The sequence below is a fragment of the Ochotona princeps genome, chromosome 2, assembly GCF_030435755.1.
Source record: "Ochotona princeps isolate mOchPri1 chromosome 2, mOchPri1.hap1, whole genome shotgun sequence".
Classification (NCBI taxonomy): Eukaryota; Metazoa; Chordata; class Mammalia; order Lagomorpha; family Ochotonidae; genus Ochotona; species Ochotona princeps.
Window position 1 is genome coordinate 152,521,559 of NC_080833.1, and position 22,269 is coordinate 152,543,827.

Sequence of the window (22,269 nt, forward strand, 5' to 3'; positions counted from 1 at the left end):
GAGATGCAGGCTCTGGGAATTCTTTGGCAAGTGGAGCAGCTCCTGGATGGGCTGCCAAGAGGGCTTCATGGACCTTTTTTTTTTTATTACAAAGTCCGAGATACAGAGAGGAGGAGAGACAGAGAGGAAGATCTTCCATCCAATGATTCACTCTCCAAGTGAGCCGCAATGGCTGGTGCACGCCAATCCGAAGCTGGGAACTTGGAAACTCTTCCGGGTCTTGCGTGTGAGTGCAAGGTCCCAAAGCTTTGGGCCGTCCTCGACTGCTTTGCCATGCCACAAGCAGAGATCTGGATGGGAAGTGGAGCAGCCAGGATTAAAACCGGTGCCCATATGGGATCCCAGCGCATTCAAGGCAAGGACTTTAGCCACTAGGCCACGCTGATGGGCCCCGGCTTCATGTAGTTTTGCATGTGTTGGGTGGTGGTTAGGGTGATATACTACTCGGCCTGCCTTGGCCTAGCTGAGTGGTGTCTGGGCATGTGGGCTCCTAAGCCAGGAGCCAGGTGGATGGGCAAGTAGGCACCAGAGGTCACCAGCCATCTGCAATAGGAAGTCCCAGGCCCTAACTGCTAAAGAAAGCACCCTGCAACATGCAGCCCTACTGCCCAGCACATATGATGATGGCCGGGGAGCCACCAAGGCCCGCACAAGGTAGGGCTTTCAGGGTCTGTGCTTCCTGCACACAACAGGGTGCACAAAGCTGCCTTTCCTATCTCTAGCTAGCACTTGAGGGGTCAGCCATCTCTGTCATGTGCTTTGGAGGCAGGAATTTGGCCTCACAGCCTCCAGCCAGATGCTGCTGCCCTCTTGTTCACCAGGGAGTGCTTCACCCTCCTCCAGGGATCCTTCTGGATTCAAGACTCTTCCTCCTGCTGGTCAGCTGTGGACCGTCGGCCGCTGCTGATGTGCCATCTTCCACAAGACATCCCAACAGCTGACATCTGTTCTTCACAGAGGTCCTTCTCCCCAGGACAGGTAGAGTAGCAACATGCCTGGATCCCTCGTCTGTACTGGCTGCTCTCACAGCACGGAATGGCATAAGTTGTGCAAGCCAGGGGGACAGGCACCTTCAGCAGCCTGGTGAAGGAGCTGCTGAAGGGTCCAGCAAGGATTGGTGTGGTGTGGTGTGTGTTGTGTGTGGTGTGGTGTGGTGTGGTGTGGTGCAGGGTATTGTCCCAGTGGGTCAAGCCTCAGCCTGCCAGGTGGATGGCCTGTACGGGTGCTGCTTCAAATCCTGGCTGCTTCCCCTGCAGCCCAGCTCCCTGCCGATCCTCCTGGGAGAGCAGCGGAGGATGCTGCAGGGGCTTGTGCCCCTGTGCCCCTGTGCCCCTGTGCCCCTTTGGGAGATCTGGAGGGAGCTCCTGGTTCCTGGGCTTGTCCTGACCCAGCCACAGCTGGATCTGGTGGTGGTCCTTGGGGATGTGAGCCAGCAGATGCAAGAAAGATTCTGTCTCTCCCTCTCTGTTCCTCTGTGCTTCCAAGAAAAGGGGGACAGGGGGAGGCAGGAGGGAGGAAGGAAAAGACAGAAAGCTGCTGGCCTCCTGCGAGGGAGCATGCTGTGTGCTGTGCTGTGACTCTAGACTGCTTTTAGCTGTCAATGCAGACCCCCAGGGCGTGCATATGGCTTCCGTCATGGGACTTGTGTGCAAGCTCTTAAAAGAGTGTCCTTGAGAGCAAATGCCTCTCTGAGCTGGGGTGCTTCCATTGATTTGGCAGGAGAGCCTTGGATGAGCATCCTGCAGTGAGTCCTGGTGGCCATGAGGGTGCCCGATGCTGCCCTACCTTTTGTTTTTAAACAGATTTATGTATTTTATTTCAAAGTCAGATATACAGAGAGGAGAAGAAACAGAGAGAAAGATCTTCCGTTCGATGATTCACTCTCCAAATGAGCCACAAGAGCCTGTCCCCTGGGGACCCACTCTACTGGGGCCTCAGTGAGAGGGACCCTTGGCCCCCCCTCCATCCCCTCCCTATCTGCTGGGGCATCTGCAAGATGGTCCATCTTGTGAGCCCCTCTGCCTGGGTCTCAGCGAGATGGTCCTCGACAGACCCCCCTCTCTCTCTACCTGGGCTTCAGCTAGTGGGACCCCCGGCGACCCCTTCCTTGCTGCTGGGGCCCCAGTGAGAGGGTCCCCTCTGGAATCCCTCTGCTGGGGCCTCAGCAAGAGGAACCCCCGGTGCCACCTACCCTCTCTGCTGGGGCCTCAGCGAGAGAGATCCTCAGAGCCCGACCCTCTCTCTGTGGTGGGGACTCAGCCAGAGGGTCCCCCTCAAGACCCCGTCTTCTAGGGCCTCAGTGAGAGGGACCCCTGATCCCACTACCTCTCTGCTGGGTCCTCTGTGAGAGGAACCCCAGAGGCCCACTCACTCGATGCCGGGGCCTCAGTGAGAGGGACTCAAAACCACCCCCTTTCTCTCTCTCTCTGATGGGGCCTCAGCGAGAGGGACTCACAACACCACCCTTTCTCTCTCTCTCTCTCTGATGGGGCCTCAGTGAGAGGGTCCCCTCGGGATCCCATCTGTTGGGGCCTCATCGAGAGGGACTCCCTTGAGACCCCCTCTGCTGGGGTTTCAGCGAGAGGGTCCCCCAGCGCCCCCCTCTGCTCCTGCGGCCTAAGCGAGAAGGACTCCTAAGCACTCCTCCATCTCTGCTGGGGCCACAGCGAGAGGGTCCCCAGCGGGACACCCCCTCCCTCTCCGCTGGAACCTCAGCGAGAAGGTACCCCTTGGAACCCCCTCTGCTGGGGTCAGCGAGAGGTTCCTTCTCAGACCCCCCTTTCTCTCTGCTGGGTCCTCAGCGAGAGGGTCACCCTGGGGACCCACTCTTCTGGGGCCTCAGCGAGAGGGTCACTCTAAGATCCTCCCTCTCTAACTGCTGGGACCTCAGCGAGAAGGTCCCCCTCGGGACAACCTCTACTCGGGCCTCAGCGAGAAGGACCCTGTCTCTGTGCTGGAATCTCAGCGAGAGGGACCCTCCCAGCCAGAGCCTCTATCTCTGCTTGGGCATCTGAGAGAGGGTCTGCCTCGTGACCCCGCCTGCTGGGGCCTAAGCGCGAGGGACCACCAGAGCCCCCATCCCTAGCTGCTGGGGCCTCAGCAAGACGGACCCCCGAGCACCCCTCCATCTCTGCTGGAGCCTCAGCAGGAAGGTACCCCTCAGGACCCCCTCTCCTCGGGCCTCAGGAAGAGGGTTCCCCTCGGATACCCCCTCCCTCGCTGCTGGGGCCTCAGCGAGAGGGTCTCCCTAGGGACACTTGGCACCCCTCTCTCTCTCTTTGCTGGGGCCCCGAGAGAAGTTAGCACTTGGACCCCCCTTCTCTCTGCTGGGTCCTCAGGGAGTGGGACCCTCGTCCCCCTCTCTCTGCTGGGGCCTCAGTGAAGGACCCCCTAGGGACCCCCTCTGCTGGGGCCTCAGCGAGAGGGACCCCTGGCGACTCCTCCCTCACTGCTGGGGCCTCAGCAAAAGAGACCACTCAGGACCCCCTGTACTGGGGCCTCAGAGAGATTGTCCACCTTGGTACCTCCTCTGCTGGGGCCTCAGCGAGAGGGTCCCCCTCGGACCACACATCTCTGTCTGCTGGGACCTCAGCGAGGGTGTCCCCCTTGGGACCTCCTCAGCTGGGGCATCAGCAAGAGGGACCCTCACGCTGCTGGTGCCTCAGTGAGAGGGTCCCACTCTGAACCCATTCTGCTGGGGCCTTAGTGAGAGGGACCATCGTCTTCTTCTCTCTCTCTGTCTGTTTCTGCTAGGGCCTCAGTGAGAGGGTCCCCCTTGGGACTCCGCTGCTGGGTATTCAGCAAGAGGGACCACCACAGCCCCCCTACTAGCTGCTGGGGCCTCAGTGAGAGGGTCACCCTGGGGAGCCCCTCTGCTGGGGCCTCTGTGAGAGCGTGTTCCTCGGACCCTCCTTGTCTCTGCTGGGGCCTCTGTGAGAGGGTCCCACTCGGGACCCCCTCTGCTGGGGCCTCAGCGAGAGGGACCCTTTCTCTGCTGGGGCCTAAGCGAGAATGACCCTTCCAGCCAGAGACTCAATCTCTGCTGGGGCCTTTGAGAGAGGGTCCCTTTTGGGACCCCGCCTGCTGGGGCCTAAGTGAGAGGGACCCCCAGGCACCCCTCCCTAGCTGCTAGGGCCTCAGTGATACTGACCCCAGCACCCCTCCATCTCTGCTGGGGCCTCAGTGAGAGGGTCCCCCTCGGATACGCCCCCTCCCTCTCTGCTGGAGCCTCAGCAAAAAGGTACCCCTCGGGGCTCCTCTCCTCGGGCCTCAGGAAGAGGGTCCACCTCGGACACCGCCTCCGTCTCTGCTGGAGCCTCAATGAGAGGGTTGCCCTCTGGAGCCCCTCTGCCTGGGCTTCAGCTAGAGGGACCCCTGGCAACCCCTCCCTCGTTGCTGGGGCCTCAGCAAGAGGGTCCCACTCGGGAATCCCTCTGCTGGGTCCTCAGTGAGAGGATACCCCTCAGGACCCCATGTGCTGGGGCCTCAGCGAGATGCACCCCCAGAGCCCCCCTCCTTATCTGCTGGGGCCTCAGGGTAAAGGTCACCTTCGGACCCTCCCTCCCTCACTGCTGGGGCCTCAGTGAGAGGGTCCCACTCGGGACAACCTCTACTGGGGCCACAGCAAGATAGTCCCCCTCGGGAACCCCTCTGCTGGGGCCTAAGCGAGTGGGACTACCAGAGCCACCCTCCCTACCTGCTGTGGTCTCAGCGAGATGAACCACCGAGCACCCCTCCATCTCTGCTGGGACCTCAGGGAGAGCGTCCCCCTCGGACACGCCCTCCCTCTCTGCTGGAGCCTCAGCAGGAAGGTAACCCTCGGATACCCCATCTTCTCGGGCCTCAGGAAGAGGGTACCCCTCTCATATAAACCCTCTGTCTCTGCTGGAGCCTCAACAAGAGGGTCACACTCTGGAGCCCCTCTGCTGGGCTTCAGCGAAAGGGACCCCGGTGCTCCCCTCCCTTGCTGCTGGTGCCGCAGAGAGAGGGTCCCCCTCGCAACCCCCTCTGCTGGGTCCAGAGCGAGAGGTTTTCCCTCGGGACCACCTCTGCTGGTGCCAAAGTAAGATCGTCCACCTTGGGACCTCCTCTGCTGGGGCCTCAGCAAGAGGGTCCCCCTTGAGACCCACTCTGCTGGGGCTTTATGGAGAAGGTCACCCTCGGACCCTCCCTTCCTCGCTGCTCGGGCCTCAGCAAGAGGTTCCCCCTCGGGACCCAGTCTGCTGGGGCTTCAGGGAGAAGGACCATCGGCCGCCCTCTCTCTCTCTCTCTCTGCCTACTGGGGCCTCAGCGAGAAGGTCCTGCTAGGGATCCACTCTGCTGGGGCCTCAGTGAGAGGGACCCTTGCCCCCCCCAACACCTCCCAATCTGCTGGGGCATCTGCAAGATGGTCCATCTCGTGAGCCCCTCTGCCTGGGTCTCAGCGAGATGGTCCTCCTCAGACCCCCCTCTATCTCTACCTGGGCTTCAGCTAGTGGAACCCCCGGCGACCCCTTCCTCGCTGCTGGGGCCTCAGCGAGAGGGTTCCCCTCGGAACCCCTCTGCTGGGGCCTCAGCGAGAGAGATCCTCAGAGCCCGACCCTCTCTCTGTTGGGGACTCAGCCAGAGGGTCCCCCTCAGGACCCCGTCTTCTGGGGTCTCAATGAGAGGGAACCCTGAGTCCCACTACCTCTCTGCTGGGTCCTCTGCGAGAGGGTCCCCCTGGGCACCACCTCTCCTGGGGCCTCAGCGAGAGAGGGACTCACAACCACCCCCTCTGCTGGGGCAGCAGCAACAAGTTTCCCCTCGGACCACCCTCCCTCTCTGCTGGGGCCTCAGCGAGAGGGTCCCTCTTGTTACCCCCTCTGCTGGGGCCTCAGCGAGAGTCCCCCTCGGACCTCCCCTCTCTCTGTGCTGTGTCCTTAGTGAGAGGGTCCCACTCAGGAACCCCTCTGCTGGGTCCTCAGCCCGAGGGTCCCCCTCGCAATCCCTCTCCATCACTGCTGGGGCCTCCGTGAGAGGTTCCCCCTCAGGCAGACATATTAGACCTTTATATATTATGTAAGTATGTTAGTATTTGTGAAGCACCCCTCTCTTTATCTTGTCTTTCTGCTATGAGCACCAGGTTCCGACATTTCCTGCCAGTTTCTATTTTAACCAGACTATCAGATTGGTGTGTGACCCCAGCTGTTGGGGGTCTGACCCTCCCTTTATAAATAGCATAATCTCTGCCCGTGCTTTTGCTTATCATTCCCCTGTTATTACCACAGGGAAAATACCCACCTTCTCTACGTGGCAGCTTTGTGGGGTTTGGACATGACTGGCAAGCACCCCATTTTCCCTTCTTTAGGAATGTAATGATTCCTGTGGAATCTATTAGTTCCATCATTCCTCTGAACTTGAGGACTCGCTCACGTGGGTGAACCTCAGCTCCTTGAATTTGAAGCTTGTGTCTGCCTGTGTTATCCCCATGTTTCTCTCTCACATACAGAAAACACCTCTGAAGTGAATGACACCAAGGTCCAGTGCACCCTGACAGCGTGCTGGAATGGTAATTGCAATTCTGCTGTTCTTCAGCCCCTGCCCTGAATCCTGCCTGTGTCTGTTGGGACTGACGGAGAGGCCTCGTTGGCCTGATAAAGAATAAAAGAGACTGGCATAATGGCGACCACCATAGCCAGTACATCAGCAGCCGCCACCACCAGTTACCTTGGTGACAATGAACAAGGTCACGGTACAGACTGCCAGAGTTATGGAACAATCGGACTTTACTGATGCACATGAGTGGGTGGGCACCCTTGTGTTGTAACTGTGGGTTGATCTGTTGGCAGAGGAACAGCAGAGGGTGTGAGATTGGGTCTAGGACTATTGTACCCATCATATGCCTTTTTGTGTGCAACACCTATGCAAGTGCAAAATGCTTTCCAAGCCGGGGAACTGCTGTCTGCTCACTGCTACCGAGCTAAAGATACTCCTATGGTCAGGGCCTCTTGTTCCCCATCATATGCTTTATGTATGTTTCACCTGTGTAGTGCTATGTTTTCCCAAGCCCAGGAACTGCTGTCTGCTCGTTGCTACCGAGCTAAAGATACTCCTATGGTCAGGGCCTCTTGTTCCCCATCATATGCTTTATGTATGTTTCACCTGTGTGGTGCTATGTTTTCCAAAGCCCAGGAACTGCTGTCTGCTCGTTGCTACCGAGCTAAAGATACTCTTATGGTCAGGGCCTCTTGTTCCCCATCACATGCTTTATGTGTTTCACCTGTGTAATGCTATATTTTGCCAAGCCAAGGAACTGCTGTCTGTTATTTTACAATGCTGTCATTTTTAGTTAAAGTAACAAAATAGTTTTCCAGTGATTGTTTTCATGAAAATCAGATGCTTTTGCAGAAATAACTGGCATTAAAAAAAAAATGTGCAGTTACTCTGGAGAAACCTCAGACTACCTCTGCTCATTGTCTTTCTTTCTGGAAATCCTAGAACTCGGATTAAACAGGTTGGGATTAATTTTCAACCATCATGTCAGGAGTTCTGTTTGTCTCTTGACATGTTTTGCACCTCCATGCTCTACAACGTCTTTGATCTCAGTTTACTAATGGTGGGAAATGCAGCCTCCTGGTGGTGTTGTAGGGCTCAGGAGCCCTGGAGGTAGTTGGAGAGGCTCAGCTCCCGCCCCCCTACCCGCCCACCCCAGCTAGACTTAAACTGCAGGCTTTTGTCATTCTACAAGTAAGAACACAAAGGAGAGACAGATGAACAGTAGGACAAAAGGACAGTCCTCATTCAGATAATGTGTGCAGGCAATCTCAAAAGGGACAATCTCCCCACCTGGCTGGGGTTACATTTTCCTTCTAGCATAAGGAGTGTAGCTATAGTATGTGTGGTGAGCACCTTATGGTGGTTAGGACACGTGGTACCTGATGCAAAGTGAGGCTTAGCTGCAGGATGCAGAACAGGTGTGCTGAGGCTTTGGCCATGTGGAAACAGCCTGGAGGAGATGGCAGTGCGGATGGCTAGGGTGTTGGCAGTATTCAGCTTCCTGTCCCTCACTGCCTGCCTGCTTTGCCCATGTCAAGTATGTCTAATTGACTAAATCTATTGACTTGGTAATACTTTGTGTATAAAATTTCATTTCCAGAAGTTCTAGTAGATCATTTTCAAGTCCATGTCTTTTGCTTCTGCTTCTAAATCTGCTTGTATTTTATTGCTTTAAAGACAGTGTTGATCACATTTCCCATGGTTACTGTTTCTCAATGTGCAATTCGTGGATCTACTTCTGCTTTTTCTCACTCTTGATATCCTATTTCCTGGTGTACCTAATCTTTCATACAGATTATTTTGCAAGTTTGTATATAGCAATAAATGTGGAGGTCTCAGAAAACTAACCTCTCTGGAGAGGATTTACCTCTTCCCTACCCACCTGTAACCCCTCATTGATGCTCAGGACTTGAAATTAATTCCCTTAAACTATGACCCCAAGGACCCAGCACAGTGGCCTAGTGGCTAAATCCTTGCCTGGAAGTCACCAGGATCCCATATGGGTGCCACTGCGTGTCTGCTGCTCCACTGCCCATCCAGCTCCCTGTTTGCAGCCTGGGAAAGCACTACAGGATGGCCCAAAGCCTGGGGACACAGAAAAAGCTCCTAACTCCTGGCTCCGGATCAACTCCGCTTGGGCCATTGTCACTTTATCAGCAGATGGAGGATCTTCCTATTTTTCCTTCTCTGTATAGATCTGCCTTTACAAAGAAAAATCTTTAAAAATACATCTATATAATCTCGGGCTGGAAGGGTATATGAGGACTGTACTGTGTCTCATTTATTCTAACTGATGTCCAATGGAAACTTTTGGGAGTGTGTCTGCTAGTAGCTTCTCAACTTCCAGCAGACACAGGGCTCTGATGTCTGACCCTCTCCTAAACATCACTTCCAAATGTGTTCAGGTCACAGAGCCCACAAAAGCAGCTCTCAGGTTTTATCGCATGAGGTTCTTTTTTGTCCTGTCAGTTTTTGCCAGATACTGTTTTGCCAGCTTTTCAGTTGCTAAGAAAGATGCTTTAAATTTAGCTTTACTGCTTATCAGTGAGAGTAGATCCAAATAATTAAGCCTGACTTGACTAGAAATGAGATGTCACATCTCAATATCTTAAAGCAATAGAAAAAGTAATGGCGATTTTGAGTATCATAGTAATGTTGCTATGAAGTTAGAAAATCAGGTGGAAGTAAGTACTGTGTACCCTTGGATTTTCTTCCACTGAGATTCAGTTGAAGAAAAATCCATGGAGATAGTTTGCTTTGATGGATTTGAGATCATCTGCAAGAGTGGGTAAAAAGTTCTGGCAAAGTGCAATTGAAATAGAAGTTTGGTACAAAAGAAAAAGCCCTAAAATCCATGAACCCAGTGGTATTCAAGTTTTTGAAAAAAATTACAAAAAATTGCAGAGATTTCAAGTGTTTTTTTGCACTTGCACTTAATTTCCATTTTTTCCCATTGGTGTCTTGAAGTGCATTCACACAAACATTGTTGTAGACTCTTCTCCTGCCAACCTATCAAAACTGTTGGGAAAAAAATAAGGTTTTTGGTTTAAAAGTACATTTACTTAGAGTGTTCCTTTTTATCTTTAATTTTTTTAAAAGATTTACTCATTTTATTACAGCCCAAGGTCCTGAATTCGTTCCAAAGGGCAGACTGCAAGCATGCGCCTCCCTTTTGCATGGCTGGTAAGTCTAGAGCTACTTCTTGGCTTCTGTTTTATTTTATTATTCTTTTAAAGATTTATTTATTTTTATTGCCAAGTCAGATATACAGAGAGGAGGAGAGACAGGGAGGAAGATCTTCCATCCAATGATTCACTCCCCAAGTGAGCCGCAATGGCCGGTGCGCGCCAATCTGAACCCGGGAACCAGGAACCTCTTCCAGGTCTCCCATGCGGGTGCAGGGTCCCAAAGCATTGGGCCATCCTCAACAGATTTCCTGGGCCACAAGCAGGGAGCTGGATGGGAAGTGGAGCAGCCGGGATTAGAACCGGCACCCATATGGGATCCCGGGGCTTTCAAGGCGAGACCGCTAGACCACACCACCGGGCCCTTTATCCTTAATTTGTGTTTGTTTTTGCCATGAGAAAAGTTTTGGCCGAGTCATAAACAGTACCTACTCGTGCAATAAAGGAACTGATCAAACTTGCAGCGATAGTTTGTACATAAGGAGACTGCTGATCTTTGGCTTCATGGTAATAGAGCTATGGTGAGTCACTGGCTTAGAGAAGCCTTCGAACAAGGCCAGCAGTCATGCATCACAGCATGTGGCCGGATATGGGGGAGAGAGTTGGAGAAGGATTTATTAAGTAATTGTCCACTATTTGAGCAGTTTAGGTCCATAAAGAGTGACTCATCCAGTCTGGGATGCCTAGATTTAAATTAGAGAAAAATAAAGAGGAGCATGTTGAGAAATGCCGGCTCTGTTACCCTCTTGTTGTGTCACTTTGCTGGCAAGGACAAAAGGAACTATTCAGCTATTTTCCCATAACAATGTTAACATTGTATAAAGAATATATGTGGAAAAGAAATATTTGTGAACCTGTACTTTTCATACTGTCTATATGAGCACTTGATGCTGTTTGAGGATTTGATTAGTCATTTCTGAGCCTGGGTTATGAGTATGTCTTTTTGTACAATGTTACATATTGATATGTACATTCTATGTGCCTAGGTCAAACCAGCAGCATAGCGGTCCCTAATCTCAGGGACCTACAGATAAGCCATCCTATTCTTAGATTTCAAATTTGAGAAATATTCACTTAATATGTAGGGAATCCAATTTCTGATTAATACTTTGCAAGTGGATCCACAGATGGCAACAACAATGCTGCGCTCTGCATGCCAAGTGTTACACCAAGCACACTATCACTGACTTTCAGAAGGTAGGAATCAGTGATCCTATTCAACAGATGAGAAACAAAGGCACAGAGAAGTTTCTTGACAAATACATGAAGTGCTCATAACTCATTTTGGCTCATGGAAAAGCTGTAACTCGAATCCTACTTCACGTAGCAGAAACACCAAAACTAGGGAACCTAAGGTAAAGCGCCAGGGCAGGGGAGGTCGTGGGGAGGGATGTTGGGTGGCAAAGTCCAGGCTTCACATTTTGTTTTCCTACTTGCTAAAGGCATGTGATTAAGTTAGTTCCTGCTACTATTATGGTTAAACTGTTTAAAATATCATCCCTAGGCAAATGTTGGCAGAGATTAAGATGATGCTGGAGGACTCCTGTAGCCCATATCATGGGATCTGGATTCCAATGCCGCTTCAACTGCGGGCTCTAAACTTCATCTATTTTTTTGCTTTTGTTTTGTTTTTGTTTTTGTTTTTATTAAATTTGATCATTAATTACATTGTGTTGTAATTTCATAGGAACTGGGATTCTCCCCACACTTCCCCACACCCTCCCCCCATGGTGGGTTCCTCCACCTTGTTGCGTAACCATAGTTCAAGTTCAGTTGAGATTCCCTCTTAGCAAGCATATGCCAAGTATACTAACTTCATCTTAATGAACCCTGGAAGTAACCAAGTGATAATCTGAACAGCTAGGTTCCTGCCATCCGCATACACCTGGGGATGGATATCTGACAGCTGCCTTTGGTCTGACCTAGCCCATGCTGTGGCAGGCATTTTCAGATTAAATCGGTTAATAGAAAATCTTTCTCTATTCTCTTACTCTCCTCTCTTTTTTGTAAAGTTTTATTTAACTGGAATACATTCCTTGTATTTTACTTAAAGTTAAGAGCATAATGATATTTCCCAACCTGTCTAGCCTTCTGCCACACTCTCACCCTTTCTCCTCCTTCCTTTATAATTTTTGTTGAACTTTTCACTGCAGCATACTTTGAGTTTATAACCACAAGTTTAATCCTCCATTAAAGAATTCCACAAGTAGTAAGTAGAAAAACCACAATTTCTCAAGAGTACAGATGAGGGTTATAAACATTAATCAAATCTCAAGGTGTCAGTTTCAGTCATATTCCACTTTTGTACTCTGTATTAGCTAACAAACAGGAAGGAAACCATTTGTCTTTGGGGGACTGGTTTACTTCAGTAACTATAAGAGGCAAGTGTCTACTTGCCTCCATTCTTTCAAATAAATAATAAAATTTAAAACAGCCATCCTTCTTGATCAGTCATCCCTTCCCATGGAAGAAATATACTATGACTTCTTGTGTTTGTGTGTGTGTGTGTGTGTGTGTGTGTGTGTGTGTGTGTGAGAGAGAGAGAGAGAGAGAGAGAGAGAGAGAAAGAGAGAGAGAGAGAAGACCCTCTTAAAATATCTATTTCCATCTCATCAGAAACCAGGGAGTTGTAGTAAATGAGGCACTTGGAATGCTGACAGGAAGGTACTGAGGGGAGCTAAGTAACTTGGGAGTGATGTATAGGAGGAAAGCATTTGCCAGCATCCTCTCTGACGTCTTACAGGACTGAAAATTATTCAATAGCGTCAAACTATCAATAAGTGCTGACTATAAATTTTGGTTTGTGGAAAGAGCCAGAGACTGAAATCACATTGTCTAACCTCAAAGAACTCCAAAAACATGACTGTAATTCTCAGTTGCAGTCTACTGAGAGTTGGGTAGGAGAAGCGAGGCCAGTTCCCTGAAGCCTTGGAAAGATTGACTGTGTGATGCCATGTTTTCTATTGCAGAAAACAATGCACAAGTCACCTACCAATACCAAACGGACATCAACAAATCAAATATTCTGAATGTATGTTTTTGCTTAGTTCCCTGGTAATCTTACCTTAAGAACAAGGTCTACTGCAGTCACTGGACAGCTTTTTCTTTTTTTCAGTCAAGCAAAATGAAGGAATTGTTGGAATATCATGCTTTGCTGCCAGAAACTCTCAATAAGATGAACAGTTCCAGTGAAATACATTGCCAGAGGGTTTGTGTCTGCTATCATTTGAACAACTGTTTAATTACTTGCAGATGTGCAGGAAATCATGTGCAAAACCATGCTGTACTCACTTGCTACTATTTTACATGTAAACGCACTCTATGGCTTATCAGGATCTTTAACCGTAAACATTTGAGTGACAACTCTCCAACTGGACCCGGAGCAGTAGCCTACTGACTAAAGTCGACACCTTTGCAAGTGCCAGGATCCCACAGGGCTGCTCGCTCACTTGTATCACGGCTGCTCCACTTCCCATCCAGCTTCTTGCTTGTGACCTGGGGAAGCAATCAAGGCCAGCCCAAAGCCTTGCGACCCTGTACTGGCATGGGAGACCTAGAAGCTCCTGGCTCAGCTCCAACTGTTGCAATCACTTGGAGTGGCTCAGCAAATGAAAGATTTTTCTGTCTCCTCATCCTCTCTGTAAATCTGACTTTACAGTCAGAATATTTTTTTAAAGATTTATTTATTTTTGGGGGGAAGCCAGACATGTAGAAAGGAGAGAGGACAATCTTCTGTTCAATGATTCCTTCCGCAAAGTGGCCGCAACAGCTGGAGCTGAGCCGATCTGAAGCCAGGAGCCCAGGTCCTCCTCCAGGTCTCCCATGTGGGTGCAGGGTCCCAAGGCTTTGGGCCATCTTCAACTGCTTTCCCAGGCCACAAGCAGCGAGCCAGATGGGAAGCGGGACTGCCAGGACTAGACGCAGTGCCCATATGGGATTCCTGCACATTCAAGACGAGGACTTTAACTGCTGGGCCACCTCACCAGGTCCAAAATCTTAACTCTCCAACTAAAATACTGAAGGCCAGTACATTGTGAGCTGAACATATCCCATGTTGGTAGCCCATTCCTAAACCAATGCAGGCCTTTTTTTCAAGGATAACTAGGCTGTCAGAATTACTCCATATGCACGGGGCTGAAACTTCCTAAACACACACACAAGCAAGAATTGTAAAGAAAGATGGCTTGTGTGAGCATGAACTTCACCCCATTAAGGTTCTTAAATAGATATCTGCTTTTAGCTCATTTCCTACTAAAAATTCAAATGTCTCAATTTTCCATTAGGCTGTTACAGCTTCGTCTGTTAAGCATAGCCCCGCGTTCCCTAGCATCACCTCGTAGATCATTCTTGATCTCGGAGCTTCTGACGAGCTGTGTGGATTCCAAGTGAGATGTGCCTTACCGGAATTATGCATACACGTCAGTAAGGATTGTTTTCCATCATTTAGGGACCAAGTGATTTCTAGAAAAGCCATAATGTTGAGAGTACTTCCGAAGTTATTTACTGTTACGGCATGGTAGAGAAACTGAGACGTGCGTTAGACTAGACGTTAATTTGTCAGCATTGGCCAGCAACATTCCTCGTGTAGACAAACGTGGGAGTAATGCTCAAACGCTCAATACCGAGATAGGAGAAGATCAGACAAGGATGAAAGTCTGGCGCTTCTCTGCCTCATGGAGGTGTTTGTGGAAGTAGGAAGTGGGATGCTTCACAAAGTCCGTAAAAATGGAGTCAAAAGAGAAGTTTCCATGCAGACTTGAAATCCATACGTTGGCTTTCATGAGCATTCTCCACAAACATTTTAAAGACTGGTTGAAAGAGACAGTGTATGTGAGTTCTCTAGCTCACCAATGTTAGGAAAAGTACACCTGTTCCTGGTTAAGTACCCAACTTGTGAGAATTCCATAATTTTTAGCTTGTATTTTCTGCCTTCTGGCTAGATGTGTTTTGGATTTTTATTCTTTGGACAGCTGTGGGTAAAAAGTGGGAAATTAATGATGATCAAATTAGACAATGAACCTACTTGTTAGCTCTAGAGGAAGTCTAACTACAATGAAAATTAGACTTGTGGATTATTTGAGTTACAATTCCCTCACTTTTTATTATGAAGTACGTTGCATTACATGACAGTTTCATAGGCTCTGGGATTCCCCCAACCCCTCCCCATGCCATCCCCCCATGGTGGATTGTTCCACCTTGTTGCAGTATTACAGTTCAAATTAAGTCAAGATTCTTTCATAGCAACCATGTAGTTTGCATAGTGTCCAGCATCTTATTGTCCAGATAAACTCCAGGTTTCTTGGGGAGACCATCTCTGGTCTGAAAATAGAGCTGGCAGAATATCATGCCAATCAATTAAAAGCCACAACAAAACATCAGCAACAATTTACAACATGATGGAGTTAATTGACATGGTATTGAGTAATCAGTACGTTAAAATGCAAGTTCTTAACCACATCCTGTGAGTACTTCATTGGCATTTCAATTTTAGTTTATACACGGAACCGGCTTCTATACACCTTAAAATGGCTATAGGGTACTATTCAGCTGTCTCGTGTCTATTTTCATTGGAGTATTTAGCAGTTTATAGTGTTAAAACATAATGTTGCTGAACTTGGCAGATTTTAGGATAGTCTAAACTGGCTTATAACTCTGACAAGGCATTTGTCAACAGTTGAGGTGCAGAACAGTTTTAGGAGGGGTGTGCAGAGAAATCTTCAATGCCTTAGTGAGGAGTAACCAATCTTTGTGTCCTGCCTAGTAAGGTATGTGTGAGTCCACGCCGACCATTTCCTCCTGGTTCTAAGCTTTCCTTGTTGTTCTCTATCCTAATTTTTTTTTGGGGGGGGTTCTCTGCAGCGACCCTGATGGTCCTTGCAGGAGAGGGTGGGGATCCAAAGTTGGAACTAAGTAAGGATCAGAGAAAGCTCCTCTCCCTAGTCCCAAAGGAAGTTTACTGTTCTTCTGTTTCTGCAGACTGCTCAGGGCTCCTGGCTGTTGTTCCGATGACCTTGGATCCTGTCAGGAAGGATTTGGGCTTCTTCCATCCCATGTGGGAGATCCAGATGGGGGTGGATGACCTCAGAATTCTCAGGCTCCGAAGGCACTCCAATTCCCTATGTTCTTCTTGGCGGTTGGGATGTAGTCCTTGGTGCCCGTAGTGATAGTCCTTGGTGAGGATGCGGGAGTCTACAGGGTTGGGATACAAGCCTCCTCCTGTCCACCTGCTCCACTCTGGGGTGCCCCCCTGCTCTGTGTGTACGACCTGTTAAGAGATTGTCAGGATCGCTCTTGATTCCCCCTATATGTCTTTGTAGTTTGAGTTACTTGTTCCATTCCTGACAGGTTATACTTCACGTCTTCCTCACATTCTAAGCAGATGGAAGATTTCTCTGCTCTCCCACCCCATTTCCAAGTAGCATAGGGTCTTAAAAGTATATCAGGTTTTACAATTCTTTGATGTAGATCATAAGCAGTTTGATTCACATTGGTTGTTGGTTCATTGGTGACATCACAATATCTTATTGCATGAGCTACAGACTGTTTGGGCTTCGAATAATACTACAATTTATAGGTACTGGCATCATTTCATCTTAAATTAAGGCAAATATGTGGTATCTAACCTTCTGGGATTGGCTCATTTCCCTTAGCATTATGGTTTCCAGTTGGGCCCATTTGGCTACAAAACTGCCTTTCATTTTGTTTAAAGCTGAGTAGTATTCCATGGAGTAAATGAACCATAGCTTTCTTATCCAGTCTTCTGCTGATAAGCATTTCGGTTACTTCCATGGTTGTACAATTGATTGTGCTGCTATGAACATAGGAGTGCATGTTGGTTTCTCATGTAACAGTTGTTTTGGATATATTCCTAGGAGTGCTATTGCTGGATCATATGGTATGCAGACTTTCCGTTGTTCGAGTGTTCTCCATACTGATTCCCATAGAGGCTGTACAAGTCTGCAGTCCCACCAGCAGTGGAGTAGGGTTCCCTTTTCCCCACATCCTCGCCAGCAAGTGTTGGTGGTGGTTTTTTGTATGTGAGCCATCCTCACTGGCGTTAGGTGGTATCTCATTGTTGTCTTAATTTGTACTTCCCTTATTGCCAGGGAAAGTTGAGCCTTTTTTCATGTTTGTTTGCCATTTGGGTTTGTTCCTTTGTGAAATGTCTGCCCATTTCTTGAGTGGTTTGTTTTGGTTGTTCTGGAGATCTTTGTATATTCTGGAGATTAGCCCCATATCACCTATGTAGTGTGCAAAGATCTTCTCCCATTCTGTGGGCTGCTTTTTTTACTTTGTTGATTGTTTCCCTTGCTGTGCAGAAGCTTCTTAGTTTGATGTAGATACATTCATTTGTTCGTGTCTTGATTGCTGTTTTTGGTGTCCTTTTCAGGAAGTCGGGACCTACCCCTAGATTTTGCAGAGTATTTCCAACATTTTCTTCCAAATGTTTGAAGGTTTCTGGATATAGGTTTAGGTCTTTTATCCATGTAGATTTGATGTTAGTGTATGGTGAGAGATGTGGGTCTATCTTTTTGTTTCTGCAGGCTATCAACCAGTTGTCCCAACAGCATTTATTGAACAGACCTTTCCATTTGCCTAGATTGTCGTTTGTCTTTTTGTCAAAGATTATTTGGCTGTATCTGTGTGGGTTCCCTTCTGGTGTTTCTATTCTGCTCCATTGATCTTCCTCTCTATCTTTGTGCCACTACCAGGCTGTTTTGATAACCACTGCCCCATAGTATGTCCAGGGGTTCGGAACTGTAATTCGCCCTGCTAACTTCCTGTGCTTCAGGATGGTTCTAGCTATTCTTGGGTTTTTGTGTTTCCAAATGAACCTTTGAATCATTGTTTCCAGTTCCATGAAGAATGTTTTGGGTAATGTGATTGGAATTGCATTGAATGTATATATTGCTTTTGGTAGTATAGACATTTTAATGATACTGATTTTACCTATCCAGGAGCATGGGATGTTACTCCATCTTCTGAGGTCTTGTTCAATTTCTTTTTTAAGTAGTTTGTAGTTTTCTTCAAATGGGTCTCCTACATTTTTGGTTAGGTTTATTCCCAGATACTTCATAGTTTTCTGTTATTTTAAATGATATCTTGCTGATTAGATCCCTTTGATCTTGGGGCTGTTTGCATACACTATAGCTGCTTTTCGTTACTTCATTTTGTACCCTGCCACTCTACCAAACTCTCGTATAAGTTCTAGCTGTCTCTGTATTGAGTCTCTTGGCTCTTCTAAAGAAACATAACACATCGCCATGGAGGAAAAAGACATGAGGTGTAGTTAAGCGAGGGAGTGAAAGTGAGGGTTTGTTCTCTGTGGCGGACTGTAAGAACAAAACGTGAATTTTTGAATATTTTTCACCATTGCAAAGAATCTTGCTGGCAAAATAATGCACCAGTCAAAACCTGATAGTTCCAATTGTTTGCATGTAATAGTTAGCAGACGCATGTCTCCATAATTTTCTCATTAAATCAGTCTGAATGTTCAACAACAATTAAAATCCTCATGTTTTAAGTTTCTGGTTACTTGAATATATAAGGTGGTCATAATTTTAAGTGCAACTTTTTACATTTTTAAGATCAATTGACACAAATATGCATCCACGGGGACTCTGTAAGGTTTTGCTGCATGTAAAGCAAACATTGGGTACTGATGAAATGGGGGTGAATAGATCTAGTTATGTAGTTCCTTGGATAATTTCTATGTGCTGAAACACTCAAATTCCTTCCATCTAGCTTTATATGTATTAACTGTATGTTATATATAATGTGTAGACGCGTCCACATATGTATGTACACACAGCATGTTATTGGTAACTGTCATCACCTTGTCATACTATAGAACACCAGAACTTAGTTCTTCTACCCAGCCATTACTTTCAACTTGTCCGTCAGACTTCTCCCATTTTTCTATCCCTCTCCCTTCTTCCCCCCAATCTGTGATATTATTCTAAATTCACATGAGATCAACTTTAAATTCCAAACAATGTTTCAAAAAGTTCGTAGAAGACAGAATTAAAGATCTGTTTATCTTGATGAAAAAGGTCTTAAAATTTGCGTTTTTCGTACAATGAACACCATGAATGCATATACAGTTCTTCACAATAGTCCTTAGTGACCTTTCACCTTTCTCTAGTGTTGGTTAGATTTCGTTTCTCAGCTCTCCTCTAATTTCTTTTTGCTGTTTTTAACATTTATTTTATTTTCATTACAAAGTCAGATATACAGAGAGGAGGAGAGACAGAGGAAGATGTCCCATCCGATGATTCATTCCCCAAGTGAGTTCAATGGCCCATGCTGCACCGATCTGAAGCCAGGTGCCTGGAGCTGCTTCCAGGTGTCCCATGTGGGTGCAGGGTCCCAAGGCTTTGGGCTGTCTTTGACTGCTTTCCCAAGCCACAAGCGGGGAGCTGGATGGAAAGTGGAGCTGCTGGGATTAGAACCAGCACCCATACAGGATCCTGGAGCGTTCAAGGCAAAGACCTTAGTTGCTAGGCCACGCCGCCGGGCCCAGCTCTCTAATTTCATTTCAATGTTTTGTTTCTAGGTTAGTCTATAAGTTTGCTGGTTTTATTTCTTTTTGAAATAACCTTTGTTTCACTGATCTTTCATGTTTTTCTCCTCGTTTACTGGTTTGATCTTTATTTCTTTACTAACTTTGGGATTTAGTTTATTCTGCCTTCTCTAGATACCCAAAATGCACCTAACCTGTTTGAAACCTTTCCATTTTTTTATGTAGGCATTTAATGCTTCAACCTTTACTTAGTATTTCTTTAGATGTCTTCTGTAAGTTTTGAAATGCTGTATTTTCATTTCATTCAATTTTAAGTTTTCTTTTGGATTTCTTCCACATTTCTTCTTTGGATTTCAGGATCATAATATTTAATCTGCAGATGGTTTTGTTTTCAAGATTTATTTGAAAGGCAGATGTTACAAAGAGAAGATTAACTCTCCAAATGGCTGCAATGGCCGGAGCTGAACCAATCCCAAGCCAAGAGCCAGGAGCTTCTTTGAGGTCTTCCACACAGGTGCAGGGTCCAAGCATGAGAACTATCCTCCACTGCTTTTGCAGGCCATAAGCTGAGGGCTAGAAGGGAAGTGAGGCCCCCGGAACATGAACCAGTGCCCACATGGATGCCGGTGTGCAAGGTGGAAGATTAGCCCCTTGAGCCACAGGGCCGGCCCCTCAATCTATGGCTTTATAATTACCAAATTTGTCTGGATTTATATTTTTGTGATTAGAAAAGATATGATGTGTTTTTTGTTGTGGTTTAATATGTGGTCTTAGAGGAAGTTTAGTGTATTCAAGTACATATTCTAAAGCTATTGCAATGAATGCTATGTCAGTGTCTGTATACCCTAGAACTGTGGTTTTTCTTTTTGTTTTTGTTTGTTTGTTTGTTTGTTTGTTTGTTTTTTGCTTGATTGACATGTTAGTTGATTCCTTAATTCCACTTTTCTTGATCTGGAGCTTGACTCTCCCTTTAGATATGTATGTGTTTTTTTTAAAAGATTTATTTTGTTACAAAATCAGATATACAGAGAGGAGGAGAGACGGAGGAAGATCTTCTGTCTGATGTTTACTCCCCAAGTGAGCACAACGGCCGGTGCTGTGCCGATCCAACCAGGAACCTCCTCCAGGTCCCCCACGCAGGTGCAGGGTCCCAAGGCATTGGGCTGTCCTCAACTGCTTTCCCAGAGCACAAGCAGGGAGCTGGATGGAAAGTGGAGCTGCTGGGATTAGAGCTGGCATCCATATGGGATCCCGGGGCATTCAAGGCGAGGACTTTAACACTAGGCCACACTGCCGGGCCCTCCCTTTAGATATAATAAGGCTTTTTAAGAAAATGACATGCTGTGGCATTGGATATATAGTACCCAATCTGTCCTATCTTATTGTTGAATTAATTCCTTGATCACTATCTGATGATCTTTGTATCTTTTTATAGCTTTTGGCTGAAGTGTATTTTGTCTAATGCACTACTCCTGCTTGCTTTAGGTTTCCACTTAGGTAGAACATTTTTTTCCATCTTTTCACCAGTGTGTGTCTTTACTAATGAGTTTCTTAAGGTACATATCCTCGGTTATTTTTTAATCCATTTAGCCAAACTCTATCTTACCTGGGAGTGTGGTCCATTGACTTTCAAAGCTGTTGCTAATAAGTAGTAACAGTAAGTAGCTGTTATTAGTAAGTAATCTATCCACTGAATAATTAATTGGTTTCTTCTGAGTATTCTTCATCCAGTTATGGGTGAGCTTCAAAGTTTTCCATTTTGGGCCCAGCACAATAGCGTAGTGGTTAAAGTCCTCACCTTTCACATGCCAAGATCCCATATGGGCACTGTTTCTAATCCCGGTGGCTCTGCTTCCCATCCAGCTCCCTGCTTGTGGCCTGGGAAAGCAGTCAAGGATGACCAGCAGCCTTGGGACCCTGAACCCACATGGGGGGCCCGGGCTCCTGGCTTCGGACTGACTGAGCTCCAGCCGTTGTGGCCACTTGGAGTGAGCTATCGGACGGAAGATCTTCCCCTCTGTCTCTCTTCTCTGTATATCTGACTTTGTAATGAGAATAAATAGAAGTTTTGCATGTTCTCATGATGCTAGCCTGCTACCTTTTATTTGCTTCTGTCTGTACATTTCCCTCAAACAAGTTTTAGGAGGCCAGTTGATTCTGATGACTTTCCTGACTTTCACTCATTTTGAAGAATATTTAAGTTATAAAGGATAGTTCTACTCAGCCAAGTATTTTTGGCTGATAGGCTTACTTTTTCTTCACAACTTGAAATAAACCATTCAATTCCCTCTTGGCCTATAAAATTTCTGTTTGACAATGTTGTTTGTTTAGTGGAGGTCCCCTTGAAAACGACAGTGCTTTCCTTTTGAGAATGAACAATTGTTTGCACTTAAAAGAGCTGGACCACAATAGGTCAAGGGAACGTGGATCTTTTCTGATCCTGTCAATTGACATCCTATGGGCCTTCTGTACTTGGAGGTGTACTTATTAAGATCAGGGAAGTTATGAGCTGTTTCATTGAATATGCGGCATACTCTGTTCCTCTCAGGAATTCCAAGAAAGTGTTCATTTCAGTAAGGTCTCAAAGCTCTCGGGCTGCTTTCATTCCCTTTCTCACATTTTTTTAAAAGCTGGCTAGAAAATATTGAACCTGTCTTCAAGTTCAAATATTTTTTAATTCTGTTGATCCTCATTAATCTTGACTTTCAACTATTTTCATTTTTAATTTTTCTTTAAGAAATACTTGATTTGCAAGGTAGATAAAGAGGGGGAGACAGATCCTCCATCTCAATGGTTGACATCAAGGCCTGGGCCACTGGATAGCCAGGAGCCTGGAGCTCTGTCCCTCTTGTAGATGACAGGGACACAAGGAAAGGGGAGGGGCCCTGGCTCGGTGGAAGACACTCGCCTCTGGTGCCGGGGGTCTCCAGCAGCAGCGACCCTCGCTACTGCTGCTGCCAGAGGTCTCCAGCAGCAGTGATGAACTGAAGTAAGGGGGCGCAGCGGGGCTGGTAAGGCCAGAAGCAAGGGAAGGGGAGGGAGCCC